Below are 16,049 nucleotides of genomic sequence, written 5' to 3' on the forward strand. Positions count from 1 at the left end.
CATGCATTTTTGATTGGTGGTGAAGCTCTGCTCATGTGATGCTCTGGAATAATGTGAGCAAGTTGACACAGACTGACCCTGAGCTCACAAGCCCCCGGCAGAGCTTTACATACACAATGATTGAATAAAATGAACATGTATGATTGAATATTCATGTTCACAACAGCTGGATGCTCATACAGGAGGAGGCTGGAGAGGTAGAGTGAGATGAATTACAGTCAGGAGGTAATGCAGGAGTGAGGAGCATAATGAGTATTATGGCAAGCTGAATGAATGAGCACCTCCTAGTTTATAAGGACAGCGTAAGTGGATGGAATAGATCATGGACATGTATGATTGGACAGACATGAGACATGTGACTATAACTTACTTCCATGCCTGCCTTAACTAACGCTAAGCTCCTTTGATTGTTTTTCAGATTTTTACTTCTATGTAAAAAAAAAAGTAACTGTTTTTCACTAGTACAGTATGGCCTTATAGACTGTGGTGGTGGAGGACTTCTTTGCACCCTGAATTGCCTGTGCTATGCCAGGGTCATGTCAACACTTGAAGAGAACCAGCCAGGATCACACTCGTCAGCTTTGTTATTCCATCACACTCTTCTACAATACTCTTCTACACTGCCCAAAGGCTGACGCCCAGAAGTGCTCACACACCTCCACTGGGTCATAAGTTACGATTGAGAGTCATTACTTTGGTATGAGTCCATACATTGTTTGTTTTAGGAAAATCCTGCATAATATGCCTCTAAATATGTTGCACTGACTATTACTGGGTATTTGATTATGGAGAATCAACAACAGTAGTGCACAGTTAACTCGGCAGCCACACATTTCTCTGTTCTGTATGTCTCTGTTTTGTGTCTTCAGGTTAGGCTAACCCATTGTTGCTAACTTTGGAGCTAACCTCCTTCACTTTTCCAGCATTTGGGGAAACAACAGATGTGACTTTTTAGCATTTATTAAGCGACACACTGTAGTCTGTACTGTACATTTACTGCCAGACTGACAACTTACTACTAACCTTTTCCTCTGCCCCGCTCGCATCCACCATCACTTCTCTGCCCCTCGCTCTTTCACACTCGCTACGCAAACATTCTCCTTAACGGAGCCATGCTACCAATCGTTTCCCAGGCAATGACAGAGGTTGACTCACATACCGGAACAGTGCTACTCAGAGACTCCCAAACGCTATCAAATATTAAAAAATACTTTTTTGGCCTGGCGGGGGGTTCTCTTTGTGTCATTATGGAGAAACACAGATTCAGTAAACGTTCAGTACAACGGGGATGTTTTGAATACACCAACACGGAGATTATTCGACCAATGAGAATTTAGTCGGATGAGAGCATATTGACCAATTAATTGACCAGTCGACCAGGAGACTACAGCCCTAATTGTATCACATTTTAGTAAAACGTCTTGTTTGCTGATCTACTGTGGTTTAATTTTGCAGCTGGTGTTGTAATGCATACTCAAAATGTCCTCCTTGTTTACCTGTTGTCTTGGTCAAATCAGTTCTGTTCCTGTGAGATATTCTCTATAACAACAATACTGTTTTCACTCATTAATTAATTCTAGTTGATTGTACTTCATTGTCTTCAGGTACTGTCAGTAAATTCAGCACTTTCCAGCAACATGTGACAGTAAATAGCTCTCTCAATGTTGTACTTAATAGTTCAGTTACTGTGGTCTGTAAAGAACGTGACGGTTTGAGATGAGATGGATTTATACTTGATGGTATTTTAACTGATTACATCTCAACAGATACATCACCAAAATATCTTCATGTTAAGAAGAAAACAAGTTGTGTGAAAGAGGAACAGTTTTAATTGCATGTGGTTTTACAGCAGAGAGCTAAAGGCCAGTCTTGCTGTGGTTTTGTTTTGGCTGGTTCATACTTTTACCACAATGGAAAATGACAGGGGGAGGGTGCACAAGACTTGTTACATGTCTGCATATGAATGCAAACACAGTTACTATACTTATTCACTGTGTCAGTACATAATGGAGACGTTTCTAAAATGTAGAAATAATAATATATTGAGCCAAATAGAGGAAAATATAGTCTTGTTGAGATTGTTTGTACATTAATAGAGATCAAGAGGTTAAACAAATTTAGTTTCATGACCCATGATGTTCACTTGAGACCACACTGTGCTGTACTTCCTGTCAAACAAGTGACGTTTACCTCACTCACTCCTCCCTTCTTGCAGACCATCTGACTCTCCCTATAAGGAGATTTGACAGTCATCAGTGTCCTTTTCTGGCTCCTCCTCCATCAAACATCTACATGCTCTCGTTTCTCTCAGATTAGGATCAGAGGCAGACAGAATAAGAAAGACTTTAACAGAGAAGGATTGAAAGAAACACAAGCAATAAAATGCAAACTTTTAATTTATATTCATATGTTTGACTTTTCCACAAAATTCTGCCTGATTGATTTTTTTAAAAATGTGAACAATTCATTATATTAATTGCTATTGTTATATTTTAATGATAAAATTAAGTCTATAAATGGGCTAAGGGTGATGAAAATGAATCTGAACAAGTTTCCACACGTGTGCAACTATTAGCATTTGAGTCTGAGATCATAGGAGCAGTCACAAAAATGACTTAAAACCATAGACTGTATAAAAATGCTTAAAACACTTTTTTAAACGTTAAACATTAAACACACTGATGAGAAACGTCTCAAGGAGAGACTCGGATGAGAGCTGCCAGTCATGTAACAGCCGGCAGACTCTGCTGATCTGTCTTAACTGAGAAGTGAGCGTCTGCTTACAGACAAATGTGTGTGTGTGTGTGTGTGTGTGTGTGTGTGTGTGTGTGTTTGTGTTAACGTTACATCACACTGAAAAAGTAGCAACCCGTCAGATCTCACAGCAAGTTTCAAACTCTATGTATGTTCATAGTTAGCCAACAGCAATATCCTGGTTAGGATGTCAACGGTTAACTGCTGAGAATATTTTTGACTGGTTATGCATGTCGGTCTACAGGTTAATTTGCATACACACTGCACTAATGGCTTGTTCACAAAATCAGATATTCTTTTTCAATGGATAAAGTACCAATGTAAAACTGACTTCTACACAGAGTGTTGCATTATGGGCTGTTTGTAGCATTAATGTTGCTAGGCTAGCGATTGTCTTAAAGTGTGTTTATAGTGAGTGTGTTGGAGTCAATCAGCACTAAAAGTGTTTCGCTAGTCCAGTTTAACCTGCTGGAGTTCTGAAGGATCATGGAATGTGTTTTTCTGCCACGGAGGAAATAAATTCATGATGAGTGAAAATGAGTGAAGCATCTTCCGACGTCTCTACTACTACTACAAACTGCCAGATGTCACTGTCACAGACAGTCTTATTAATAGTAACTGCCAGAGAAAATCATTTTGACCGCTTCCAAGAGCCTGGCAGGAGAGTGTGTGACTAACTTTAAAACACAACGTGTATGAATACTTACACTGTACAGTGTTTAGCTGCCTGTGCTTATCACATAATGTTTCAGCTAATGTAAGCTAAAGGGTTAGCTGTTAATGTTTTTATGTTGACGTTACACATATATTTGCGGGATGGGAGAAATCTTGCGCCACTGTTGATGTCCAGCATGATGATTGAGACACTGGGAAACATTGAGAGTGTTTATTTGCTGTGTCACATGTAGTTTTGAATGAGGAAGTACGCAACTTTCTTTTAAGGGAACAATGGCCAGTTCAAAACAGGGCACGCTAAACTGACCATGGGGGTAGTTAATTTTAGAAGGGGCATTACGGCCACACTCTGGGGCATCCACGGCACTGGTTGTTTGGCCGTGGCATAATTCCTGCCCTGCAATTAATATGACAAAGCATATTCTAAACTCACACATCCAGTAGCTTCCTGAATTTGGTGGCAGCAGCAAACACAACATTCAGCTCCAGCTCTCTCTCTGATGCAGACCTGCAATTTTTCTTTTGTTTTTGGATGGGCTACATAGTTCAGGTCATCTGAGCTCACATTTTGTACATAAGAGTTCACACAGTCATGTGTTGTATCTTAGATGCTGTAGCTGAGTTTGTCAGGTATCATCCTTAAATCTGTGCATAATTAAAGTTTTTTAAAAATGTCTTTCTTCCAAACAAGTAGGATAAATCTTGTAATTCAGTCACATTAAAGTTATAACACTATTGTTTTCTCCAATAGCCATTGAATGTATTTCTATTCAGTAATGATCTCTCAGTATAGTACTTATGCTTCACTCCTGCAGCTTCTACTGTTGTTGTGTATCAGAAGGTGCATTATTGCTCAAATACCAACAGAAAGATGAGAAAAGGGAATTAAAAGTTGATCATAACTTTGTATCATTCAAGTTGTCATTTGTTATTGATTACTAGGACTGTTTTCTGCTCCTGTTATGAGATGTTGAGTCATGGAGAGATTTTCTTATGAATGTTAACAATCTCCTGTTTCCTGCCATTGTGTTTTTGATCCTAATGTTAATGCATTATAACAAGACTACCAGAAGACAAAACACAAGACAACAACAAAACATTTTCATCTTTGTGGATACAGAATACAGGTCACTGTTTCCAGTTAGTATTCTCTAACTGATATCTGAGAGTGAAACCAGAGACTAAATGACTAAAGACCAAATGGAGAGCCATGAATGTGTGCTGGCAAAAATTTGTTGGAGAGCAGATGTTGATGTAGCTTGTGAAGGTAAAGTGAGTTTGTGTAAAATAAAAGTGACTCATGGTGGATGTTTAAAAGTAGCATTACTCTCTATCTTTGAATACAGCAAGGCCTTTGATGTCTGTGGAAGGTTTCACTGCTTTATTTGTAGCTTTGACTCTGGATATCTCTTGATTTTTACCTCATTTCAGCTCAGACCACACTGTGCTGTCTCTTCCTGTCAAACAAGTGATGTGTCACCCAAACCTTCCCTATCGTACTCTCTCTGTAACTAAGTTTGACCGTCATCAGTGTCCTTTCTGCTCTTTTAATTGTCACATTAAGATTGTAGACAGATGAAATAAGAAAGACAAAGACTTTTGCTTAGAGAGAGCAAAAGAAAAACACAAGCATGAAAATACAAACTATTTTTTACTTTTTTGGTTGCTTGTATTCACCACCTTCATCTGAGAACAACCACAGAATAATATGAAAAAGCATCAGAGCTGCAGTTCCAGTTGCTTCCTGAGTCTATCTAGTGGCAGCATAAACAACAAAGTAACACACTGGAGAAAATAGTACAGAGCTGAAGGCCATTCTTGCTGTGGTTGAGATGTCTCTTTTAGGCTGACACAGACAGTACTGTTTGTTACACTTGAAAGTGGCAGGATGGACGACTGAGAGCATAAATACATGTTACATGCTAAAAAAACACACCTGGATGTTAGCTGTAGACTATTTTCTTCCACGTACCACTATAGACACACTGACATACTGTATGTACTGTGCATACAGTCTATATTAAGTCAACATTTAAAGCTTAAGTTTCTGTATTGATGTGCTGTAATAACATCTTTACAAGAGCGATATGAAATAAAACTCAGCACTAGAAAGAAGATGCAACTGTTATGCATCTTTTTTTCTGCCAAAGTGATGGTCTCCTGTCCACCAAACACACAAAAACACATAAAAACACAAGTGCAGATTCACATGAAAAAGCATCAGTTCCCCTCTGAAGAGCTTTTCTTGTTTCTTGAGTCTATCTGGTGGCAGCATACACAACATTTGGCTCCACCGCTCTTCTTTTTGCTTTTTGACAGAAAGTCACTGCTGCATAGTTCAGGTCATCAGAGCCCAGATTCTGTAAATAAAAGTATTTACAGTCAGTCACCTTAACAAGTGGAAATGAAGAGAAAAACAAAACAATGGCTGGACATGATCTTAAATTATAAAACAAATACAAGTAAATGATCAAACTTTACTTGTAAAGTAAATGATAAAACATGATTCACCTCACTCTGTTGTCGATTCTTTTCTTCATTAGCTGCCAAATGAAAGAGACAATGGATCTAATCAGTTAATTGACCATCATTATTCTAAAACTTTACTGTTACTCTGTTTTTGGCAAACATGAAATTTAGTATTCTTCCAAAATATTCACACAACTTTAAAGAATTTGTGAAAAAAAACTATAAACCAAATACAAGATCGAAACATTACCTCTCTGAAGTTTTCTGTTTTTAACAACCAGACCAATGATGACCGTAGTGTGGAGAACAAACAGACTGCCCAAGATCACCAAGATCACACCCATCAGCTTTGTTGTTGCATCCGACTCTGCCACAAGAAAGATCTTTAATCAAACTGTTTCCCCTTTTCTAGCTAAAAATGACTAACATTAAAATGGACAAATGAATTTTGCACAATGAAATCTATAAGAGACTCTTACGTTTAGACTTTCTGCCAATGTCATCATATGATTCATCATCACTGCCTTTTAATGAAATGAAGATACATTTTATTTTTATTTTGCTTTAAAAATGTGCATCAATATCTTGTTCTGACAATAATTAAATAGCCACATATAGAAAGACATAAGAGAAGAATATAAATTTCATAACATCTTACCTTCAACATTTAAATGTATGACACTTAAAACTGTCTGTCCGCTAATGTAAAATCCACAGAAATAAACCCCTGAGTCAGATAAATCCACTCCCTTGATGTTGAGGGAGACTGTGGAAATGTTGGAGCTCATTTGAAATTTTCCATTTTGAAATCCATCACAGTATTTAACAGTTTCAAAGTTGATCATAGTTGAGATACAGCTGGCTTTGGTTCTGTTGACCAGTCTGAACCAGGATGTTGTTGCTTGAACTTTGCTAATGTTGGTGCACTGCAGTGTGACGTTTTCACCAGACTGGACCTCCACAGTGTGAGACTCAGAAAGTGAGACAGAGATCCAGCCTGAAACACACAGCAGAGACAACAAGAGATTTAGTTGTTATAGGAAGAAAAACAAAACCTCTTAATAAATTGAATAATGAGCAAAAACCATTAAATTCTGGCAACAGTGAAGTTGAGAGAAAAGTAGTGGCAGTACTTACTGATGCTGCAGAGAATGAAAGCTGTTATCAAGGTAAGGTTCATCATGGTGCGTATGATTGTAGCTCAGCAATGTGTGTAATCAAACTGTGCTCCAGGAAGGGTGCTCTCAACTTAAGAGGTGGGGCCATTTTTTCTTGCTCATACAGTTGCGTAAACTGTCCACGTGAATGCTTTCTGTAAAACGAGTGTTGATGCCAAATGATCGTCTGAACGGATACGAGATGGTTATCCTAAAGGTTATTTTAGCTACGTAGTGTTCAAACCAAAGTTAAAGAATGATAGAATTCACACACACACCCCTCCCAAATCTGAACAAACCCCGGTGAAACCCAAATATAGTAACAGCTAGCCAGCTAAGGAGACACAATATACAGGTTTGGATTTACCCAAAAGTGTTTTCCTCCTTTCATTGAAAAGGCTGAAGCCACAGCAAAGCTAACACACCTGGAGCAATCTGTCTCTCTACTGAATGCACACAGACATTATGTTGATCCTCCATCCAATTCTTTGTAAGACAGCAATCCCACCTTCCTATGTAGGAGTAAAAAGAGCATCACTGGGATTAGTAACTGTGTCAATACTGAATTTAAAAACTGAATCCTTTACGTTACTTGTAAGAGATTTGAAACTACTCATTAATGAAAAATGTATCACATCAGTGTAATGTGCTCTGGTTAAAACATTGATCAAGAATGTTGTTGGATTTGTTCTGTGTCAGCTGTCAACTGATCTTTGTCTGACTCAATACTAGTAAAACCTCACAATATGTCAATAATGTGTATAGACCAGAGGCAGACTGAACACCACTGGATGTCATGTAGGCAGCTATACTGGAAACATCTACAACGTCCAGATGATGGGGCGGCTGTGGCTCAGGAGGTAGAGCGGGTCATCCACTAATGGGAAGATCAGCGGTTCGATTCCCGGCTCCTCCAGTCCACATGCCGATGTGTCCTTGGGCAAGATACTTAACCCCTCAGTGTATGAATGTGTGTGAATGGTTAGTTTCCTCTGATGGGCAGGTTGGGACCTTGCATGGTAACCCCTGTACCCATTCAGCTTATGAATGTGTGTGAATGGGTGAATGTGATTTGTAGTGTAAAAGCGCTTTGAGTGGTCGGAAGACTAGAAAGGTGCTATACAAGTACAGTCCATTTACCATTTACCATGATCAGCCGTCATCCTCTAGAACCTCAACAGTGAGGCTCAGCTAAGTGATGTACTGCTGTGAATACGTATGTAATGGAATCACTGATCTTCACACACACTCACTAAAGCATATCATAGTAAAAAAAGCTATTTTTGGAAGATGCTTAATAATTATGTCTCCATAAGCCGACAGCTTGACATATATATCAGGTATGAATGTGGGAACTGATGAAAGGTGAATTAAAAAAATCATATGCCAATTAGCAGAACTTTATTTCTGTTTATCCAGTTCCTCCACATGGTACCTGAGAAAAACTTGATGCTGCCAGTCTTCCTTTGAATTTGAGGAACCAAATGAATCACTGTGTCACGCACACCTGACATGCACCTTGTCTTGAGAGGATCTGTGTGCATTGATTGAAAAAAAAATGCAATTTGTATTTTCTGTACCTGGGCAGGTCTTAATCTATCTGGGCAGGTCTTAATCTATCTGGACAGGTCTTAATCTGTCTGGACAGGTCTTAATCTATCTGGGCAGGTCTTAATCTATCTGGACAGGCTGCCCAAGTAGAGAGAAACACTGATGTACAGTCTGGAGCAGAGTGAATGTTTTCACATGAGGCTGTCAGTGTCAAACTGTGTCACAAGTTGCTTATAGATCATGTGAAGATAAAACAGTGGTGCAAGTTTGTCAGAAGTGTTAAGATACATATACAGATATGTCACTAATACAGACAGGGCTGTTTGTCACCACAGTGTAAAGTGCAACAAGGGGCAGGTGGGAGCCACATATAATTATATTTATAAATACGACCTTTTAAAATACATATTTGAATTCAGACATTTAGTACATCAACATCAGTTTAAATATCCAGTTTTCACTTTGATGGTTGTAAGTTTTGCAAAAAGGTTTTTATAAATGTTCTGTAGAAGCTGATCATTTAGTCTACTTGACAGCAGAAAGTCACACAGTTAACTACACAGTTAACTACACAGTTAACTACACAGTTAACTACACAGTTTTGACTGAACAGGTCTCTTGACTTTCAGGTCAGTTGTGCTCTGACTACACTGTGATATTATGTGTACCTCACTCACTCCTCCACTGTTGCATGTAACTCTCTCTATAAGAGAATGTGGACAGTCATCAATGTCCTTACTGGCTCCTCCTCCATCAAACACCAATCATATTGTTTTGCTGTCAGATCTCCATCTGAGGCAGATAAACTAATCAAGAAAGAGACTTTGAGAGAGATGAGAATGAAAACATTTAGCTCACTTTATTTATTTGCAGAAATAACAAAACACACACAAACAATACATTAAAGAATTAAAAATGATTTTCATCAGGTGCTTAACTCAACAACACACAACACAATTTTGTATGAATCAAACTTGTTTAGATGATTTGACATCATTTTTGGATAAGTTGATGGTGTGTATCGCTACCCTCACAATACTCCAGCAGCAGATTAATGAAGCATTAGTTTCACTCTGAGCTGTTGCTGTTGTTTCTTCTTGTCTGTCTGCTGGCAGCATAAATAACATGAGTGTCCACTTCTCTCTGTGATGCAGGCCTCCTGCTTCTTATTGTTGTTGAATACAAAGTCAGTGCTGTGTCCTTCAGCTGAGCAGAGTCCAGATTCTGTAAATAAAAGTACGTGCAGTTCTACATGTCAAATAGCTGAGTTTGTGAGAAAAACACTATTGACTTGTGATGATTCTACAACCTTTGAAATGATCAAACACAAAAGTGGATTTACCTTGTTCACTAGTGAATTCTGCCCTTCAGTCGCAGCTGAGTGACAGAGACAATACATCTGATCAGTTAATAGAAAGTTTGCTGTCATCACATTTTGGCTACAAGAAATGTTCTATTTTTTCATCATACTGACGCTATTGAACATTTCCATAAGTGTTTAGTTTGAGTAATTCTCATAAAGTACCTGTCTTAAGTTTCCTGACTTTAACCAGCAGACCAATGATGACCATTACAAGGAAAACAGTCAGACCAGCCAGGATCACACCCATCAGCTTTGTTGTTGCATCCGACTCTGCCACAAGAAAGATCTTTAATCAGACTCTTTCTCCTTTTCTAGCTAAAAATGACTAACATTAAAATGGACAAAACTGAATTTTGCACAATGAAATCTATAAGAGACTCTTACGTTTAGACTTTCTGCCAATATCATCATATGATTCATCATCACTGCTTTTTAATGAAATGAAGATACATTTTATTTTTATTTAGTTTTAAAAATGTGCATCAATATCTTGTTTTGACAATAATTAAATAGCCACATATAGAAAGACATAAGAGAAGAATATAAATTTCATAACATCTTACCTTCAACATTTAAATGTATGACACTTAAAACTGTCTGTCCATTAATGTAAAATCCACAGAAATAAACCCCTGAGTCAGATAAATCCACTTCCTTAATGTTGAGAGAGGTTGTGGAAATGTTGGAGCTCATTTGAAATTTTTCATTTTGAACTCCATCACAGTATTTAACAGTTTCAGAGCTGATCATAGTTGAGATACAGCTGGCTTTGGTTCTGTTGACCAGTCTGAACCAGGATGTTGTTGCTTGAACTTTGTTAATGTTGGTGCACTGCAGTGTGATGTTTTCACCAGACTGGACCTCCACAGTGTGAGACTCAGAAAGTGAGACAGAGATCCAGCCTGAAACACACAGCAGAGACAACAAGAGATTTAGTTGTTATAGGAAGAAAAACAAAGCCTCTTAATGAATTGAATAATGAGCAAAAACCATTAAATTCTGGCAACAGTGAAGTTGAGAGAAATGTAGTGGCAGTACTTACTGATGCTGCAGAGAATGAAAGCTGTTATCAAGGTAAGGTTCATCATGGTGTGTATGATTGTAGCTCAGCAATGTGTGTAATCAAACTGTGCTCCAGGAAGGGTGCTCTCAACTTAAGAGGTGGGGCCATTTTTTCTTGCTCATACAGTTGCGTAAACTGTCCACATGAATGCTTTCTGTGAAACGAGTGTTGATGCCAAATGATCGTCTGAACGGATACGAGATGGTTATCCTAAAGGTTATTTTAGCTACGTAGTGTTCAAACCAAAGTTAAAGAATGATAGACAGTCACATGTTATTTTCTTATACTAAATACTCACATGGCCTGGATTAATCTCTGCCATAAAAATGGCCACAAGAAGTGTCAGGAAATGTAATATTTTAAAGAGTTCCTGGTCACTCTGAACACCAGCGTGCAAGCTGCAGAATATGAGATAATAGTCTTCATGTGTAGAACAAAGTGCTTTATGTCTAGTTCCTCATCAGATACATTGAGGAAACAAAGACGCCCAGATAGAAACAACATAAAGACAAGTGGAATTTAAAATCATCTGATGAATGAAAGATGCAGGTTTTATCAACCACTTTTGTTGACGTGTCTGTATTAGAAGCTTTAATTAACATTCTTACTTTTTGTAAGTGAGGAACTTGCAGTTTTCTTTATGTTTACAGCTGCAGACAGTTGACTTGAGTGCTTTACAATACAGATGCTCGTCATGTGTTGTGATTTACTTAATTTTTAAAAACTTATACGCTCTAGTGAGTGGATGTGAAGATCTGTGATTCCATTACATACTCATACATATTCACAGCAGTAGATCACTTCGCTGAGCCTCAATAGTTATTCATAAACCTTTGTTTGACTAGTTTATTTCTGAACCCGCCCATCACACGCCGCGCCACCCACCACTACAAGTAAGTTCTCAACCTGTAGGAAACACTGTACATGTTGAAGACATGACAGATCACAGCAAAGACCCAGCAGATGCAGCTCCTGTCCATCTTCACTGTGATCTGGACTCAGTCTTCCTCAACGCAGCTGCCAACAAGTTTCTTGAAAATATCAACGACTCGTTACTTATTACTCATTGAAATGGTAATCACATTACTTTTGTACCTACTCAACAGTAGAAAGAAATTACTTATATTACAGTTTTCAACTGCTTATATGGATCAAAAAGCTCAGGACAGAATCATTCCTATACAAATGCTGGTTAAAACATTCATGAATGTGGGAACTGTTGCAAGGTGAATTAAAAAAATCATACGTCAATTAGCAGAACTGTATTTCAGATACCTGGAAAAAGAGGGACGAGTGTTTATCCAGTTCCTCCACATGGTACCTGAGAAAAACTTAATGCTGCCAGTCTTCCTTTGAATTTGAGGTACCAAATGAATCACTGTGTCACGCACACCTGACATGCACCTTGTCTTGAGAGGATCTGTGTGCATTGATTGAAAAAAAATGCAATTTGTATTTTCTGTACCTGGACAGGTCTTAATCTATCTGGACAGGTCTTAATCTATCTGAGCAGGTCTTAATCTATCTGGACAGGCTGCCCAAGTAGAGAGAAACACTGATGTACAGTCTGGAGCAGAGTGAATGTTTTCACATGAGGCTGTCAGTGTCAAACTGTGTCACAAGTTGCTTATAGATCATGTGAAGATAAAACAGTGGTGCAAGTTTGTCAGAAGTGTTAAGATACATATAGAGATATGTCACTAATACAGACAGGGCTGTTTGTCACCACAGTGTAAAGTGCAACAAGGGGCAGGTTTGGAGCCACATATAATTATATTTAGAAATACGACCTTTTAAAATACATATTTGAATTCAGACATTTAGTACATCAACATCAGTTTAAATATCCAGTTTTCACTTTGATGGTTGTAAGTTTTGCAAAAAGGTTTTTATAAATGTTCTGTAGAAGCTGATCATTTAGTCTACTTGACAGCAGAAAGTCACACAGTTAACTACACAGTTAACTACACAGTTTTGACTGAACAGGTCTCTTGACTTTCAGGTCAGTTGTGCTCTGACTACACTGTGATATGATGTGTACCTCACTCACTCCTCCACTGTTGCATGTAACTCTCTCTATAAGAGAATGTGGACAGTCATCAATGTCCTTACTGGCTCCTCCTCCATCAAAAACAAATCATATGTTTTTACAAAATAAACTTTGACTGTGAGAAAGAAAATGCTGAGAATTAAAGCTCTGCAGTAGGACAGTGATTGAAAATGATCTTTATTGCAAAATGAGATTTTTTTGTTGGCAAGAGATGTTATTCCTCTCAGCAACAACAACACACAAAAGCCCCAAAGCAGATTAATATGATGAAGCATCAGTTCCAGTTGTTTCCTGAGTCTATCTGGTGGCAGCATACACTACATTTGGCTCCACCACCTTTCTTTTTGCTTTTGCTTGAAATGTGACTGCAGCGTAGTTCAGCTCATCAGAGGCCTGATTCTGTAAAAAGAGTATTTACAGTCTTAATGTGGTGACTTGACAAGATTGAAATAAAATACAATATAGATACTGGTTCTTTGAGGCCGATACCAATGTTGATATTTGGCCAATTGTCATGAACACCATGATGCCTTGATTTTTTTTTAAAGGATTGTGACATTTAGTGAAGATGTGTATGAAGGAAAACATTTTACAGTTGAAACATAAACTTGTTCGTGCTCTCTGATGGACACATTATGTAAAGAAGACACTGTTTCTAAATGACACATATCTTTGGCATTTTTATATTTGAATTTCTTGCTTATTTTGCTTATTTCTTACTCATCAGCCAACATAAACTGTGATACTGCAACAAGATCATTTCAGCTAATAGGTCTGGCTGTTTCTTGCTCTGTCATACAATATATCAAAGTAAATGTAAAAGTAGGATTCACCTCACTTGGTTGTGGATTCTGTTCTTCTTCAGCTAAGTGACAGAGACAATTACATCTGATCAGTTATTTGACAGTCATTGTTCTAAAATATTGCTGTTATTACATTTTTCAAGCAAGACGTTTCATATATTTCCTCCATATTGTCAACACTTGAAGAGAATGTCCAGTAGCAACAAAACCAATTATAAGACACACGCAGTAACTTTGAAAAAGTACCTGTCTTAAGTTTCCTGATTTTAAGCAGCAGACCAATGATGACCATTACAAGGAAAACAGTCAGACCAGCCAGGATCACACTCGTCAGCTTTGTTATTCCATCAGACTCACATTCTACAAGAAAGATCATTAAATCAGACTAAATTACTACCAGAAGTGACTTGAGATGGAAAAACAAATCAAGCAGAGATGTTTCATTTTCAAATGTTTGACAATCTGCATTTCTACATCTGCAAATCTTACTTTTAGATGTGTCGTCCACGTCATCATGTGATCCATCATCACTGCCTTTTAATGAAATGAAGATACATTTAGTCTTGATTTTGAGAGATTTGCATCACAATCATTGTTTGGTAATGTTTAAACTGCCACTTTGTTGCATATGTAGATATTAGATAATAATGATGAAATATATTAACAATATAAACATAAATGACCAAACAAAATACAAGACTTAACATTAATCTTACCTTTAACTTTTAAATGTATCTCACTGAAAACATAACGTGCACTTGTGTAGAATCCACAGAAATACAGTCCAGAGTCTGATGAATCCACTTGTTTGATGTTCAGAGAGACAGTAGAGATGTTGGATCTCATTTCAAATTTTCCCTTCTGAAAGCCATCGCAGAGTTCAGCTTTGCTTTCAAACGTGACCTTAACAGAGATACAGTAGATCTTGGTTCTGTTGATAAGTCTCAGCCAGAAAGTTACAGAGTCATGTTTTAATATATTGGGACACTGCAGTGTGACTGCTTGACCAGACTGGACCTCCACAACCTGAGACTCAGACACTGAGACAGAGATCCAGCCTGAAACACACAGCAGAGACAAGTTGTTACAGGAAGATAAACGATACCTCTTAATGAATTTAACAGTGAGTATATAAGTTTCAATCGTGTCGGCTGAACATAGAATAACAACATTTGTAATGAAGTTGAGACTAATTCAAAGCCAATACTCACTAATGCTGCAGAGACTTAAAGCAGTTATCAAGGTAAAGGTCTTCATGGTGCGTATGACTGAAGCTCTGCAATGTCCGTACTTGATGTGTGACCCAGGAAGGTTGATCTCAACATAAAGAGGCGGGCTGTTTTCTTGTTGCTTGTCCTGTTCCTCAAACTGACATTAATGCTTTCAGGAAAAGCATCTTGATGCAGATGTTTGCCTCAATGAGAACGAGACAAAGTTATTTTTCAGACAATGTGATTTCATAATAAATAATCTTCAAGCCAAATTACATACAATATAGTGAACAAAGATATACTGAATAAGAGTGTTTCCCCTAGGTTGATTGCTTTGGGGCGGTGGGGGGTGAAGGGTTGTGATGGCTGATGAAAAACTCAGAAGACACATTTCCACGACAACGATTTGGAAGACGAGTCTTTTCTTCGTCTTGAGAAGCTGCAGCATTTATTTATTTACTGCCAGACTGACAAGTTACTGCTAACCTTTTCATCTGCTCCGCTCGCATTCACCGTCACTTTTCTGCCTCTCTCTCTCTGCACTCGCTCAAGTACACACGCTCATTTACACACTCACCACACACACACACATTACACACTGCCCTATTCCTAAACAAAGCTACACTACGGCAGTGTGCTGCTGCTGAATGAATATTGGGGAAACACTGAGATATTTACCTCAATATCCAGTTTCTTGCTGTTTGTGTTTTTTCTATTATATCATTACACATTATAGCTGCTCCAAGACTAAACAGTGAGTGCTGACATGCTCTCCATGTTGTTGTTATCTCTGATTTCTTCTCAGAGCTGAATACAAACCTTGAGTGCACTTATCATTTTTAATTGTTTTTAATATTCTCATTCAACATTTCTTCTTTTACTGTCATTAATATTGTTGTTCTGTAACCTGTGAAACTAACTGTGGCCTAAACATTGTCAGTCATGTTCTAATG

At 38.0% G+C, this 16,049-nt stretch overlaps 1 long non-coding RNA gene across 1 annotated transcript; it reads right to left on the bottom strand.

Annotated features, from left to right (window-relative positions):
- Window positions 1-13,181: 13,181 nt before the first annotated feature.
- LOC137174949 (uncharacterized) lies at window positions 13,182-14,226 on the bottom strand. Its single transcript, XR_010925512.1, has 3 exons — window positions 14,132-14,226; window positions 13,916-13,947; window positions 13,182-13,481 (listed from the first exon to the last, which is right to left on the bottom strand). It is a non-coding gene; the product is annotated as an uncharacterized lncRNA (long non-coding RNA).
- Between the last annotated feature and the right edge of the window lie 1,823 nt (window positions 14,227-16,049).

Source organism: Thunnus thynnus, chromosome 22, assembly GCF_963924715.1.
Source record: "Thunnus thynnus chromosome 22, fThuThy2.1, whole genome shotgun sequence".
Classification (NCBI taxonomy): Eukaryota; Metazoa; Chordata; class Actinopteri; order Scombriformes; family Scombridae; genus Thunnus; species Thunnus thynnus.